We start from the raw sequence: 2,077 nt of genomic DNA, 5'->3' as shown, positions 1-2,077 counted from the left end.
CCAAGTGGCAGCATTGATGGACTCAAGTGTAGCAACAGTATTGAGGTTGGCCCAGGATCGGGCAGTGATTCATTCTGCTGTGCATAAAGTCACTATGGGTCGGTACCAACTCGATGGCACCTATAACAACAACAACTGCCAAACCACTGAGAATCCTGGTCCAGTCAAGTTGACACAAAAACTTAATTATGACAAATGACCATACTACCCAATGCATTCTGTATAAACAATCATATTTTCTAACAACAATTTTACAGAAATAGACAAATCATTCTCAACTTTTTATGGAATGGAAAGAGGCCCAAATAAGTAAAGCAACATTGAAATAAAAAATCAAAATAGGAGAGCTCAAATTTCTTGATTTAAAAAACATACTGTATAGCTACAAGAAACAAAACAACCTGATAAGGATATAAGAGTAGACCAATGGAATAGAATTTAGAGTCCAGAAATAAACCCACATGTCTATGGTGAACTGATTTTTGACAAGGGTGCTAAGTCCATTCAATGGAGAAGGAAGTCTTCAGTAAATAAGGTTGGAAAAATTGGATTTCCGTATGCAGGAAAAGGAACAGACTCTATGCCTCACACCATATAAAAAAGCAAATTAAAAATCGATTAAGTATCCAAATGTACAAATTGAAAATTCTTTGACAAAAAAGAGAAGCAAAGACTTAGACTTCTCATCAAAGAAGATATTCAAATAGTCACCAAATGTATGAAAAGATGCTCGGCATCATTCATCATCAGAGATATGCCAACCAAAACCACAATGAAATACTGTTTCACTTCTTCTAGGAGGGCTAAAATGGAAAAAAAAAGCAACAACAAAAACTAGAAAATAGATATTGGTGAGGATGTGGGGAAATTGAAACACTTATACATTGGTGGTGGGAATGCAAAACAGTACAGTCATTCTGGAAGGCAGTGACAGTTCCTCAGAAAATTTACAAAATGAGTTACAGTATGACCCAGCAATTCTGCTCCTGGCTATATACCCTAAAGACTTAAAAGCAGAGATTCAAACAGAGATCTGTGCACCAATGCTCCTCGCCACACTTTTCACAATAATTGAAAGAAAAAATAAACAACCTAAATGTCCATTAACAGATGAATGAATAAAAAAAAAATGTGGTACATGCAATAGAATAGTACTCAGCCAGTAGGAGAAATGGAATCTTGATATATGCTACAATATAGATGGATCATGAAACCATTATGCTGAGTGAATGACAGTTCAAAAAGGAAAGAGACATTGAAGAGAAATGGCATCACATTCATCATCAAAAAGAACATTTCAAGATCTGTCTAGAAGTACAAGATCTGTTTACCAAATTTTTTAGTCTGAAATTGATGAAACATATAATCAAGGAGCTCTGGTAGCGTGGTTACGAATCAGGCTTCTAACCTCAAGGTCCACAGTTTGAAACAACCAGCTGTTCCGCAGGAGAAAGATGAAGCTTCCTATTCCTGTAAAGATTTCCAGCCTTGGAAACCCTGTACAGGGTTGCTACGAGTTGGAACTGACTCCACGGCACATAACAACAACAACAACAACATAATCAAGGTATATTGATAATTACTGATGATTGGAATGCAAAGGTTGGAAACAAAGAAGAAATACCACTCATTGAAAATATGAACTTGCTGATAGACACAATACTGGAAATTGCATGATCGAATTTTGCAAGACAATTGTCTTCTTCATTACACCAACCTTTTTCAAATAACATAAAAGACTACTATACACATGGACCTCGCCAAACCAGAATACTCAGAAATCAAACTGACCACATCTGTGGAAAGAGATAGTGAAAAGGCTCCAGTTGTTGTTGTTGTCAGGTGCCATCGAGTCAGAACCAACTCATAGCGACCCCATGCACAGCAGAACGAATGCACAGCAGTGAGGTCCGATCCTGGGCCAACCTCACTACCGCCACCACACTTGACGCCATCAATGATGTCACCTGGCTGATCCATCTCTTTGGGGGTCTTCCTCTTTTTCTCTGACCCTCCACCTTACCCAGCATGACATCCTTCTCCAGCGACCGTTCTCTCCGGAAAATGTGTCCAAAGT

The sequence above is a fragment of the Chrysochloris asiatica genome, unplaced genomic scaffold (assembly GCF_000296735.1).
Source record: "Chrysochloris asiatica unplaced genomic scaffold, ChrAsi1.0 scaffold00045, whole genome shotgun sequence".
Classification (NCBI taxonomy): Eukaryota; Metazoa; Chordata; class Mammalia; order Afrosoricida; family Chrysochloridae; genus Chrysochloris; species Chrysochloris asiatica.
The sequence above is the reverse complement of the archived record's forward strand: the minus strand, read 5'-3'. Positions refer to the sequence as shown.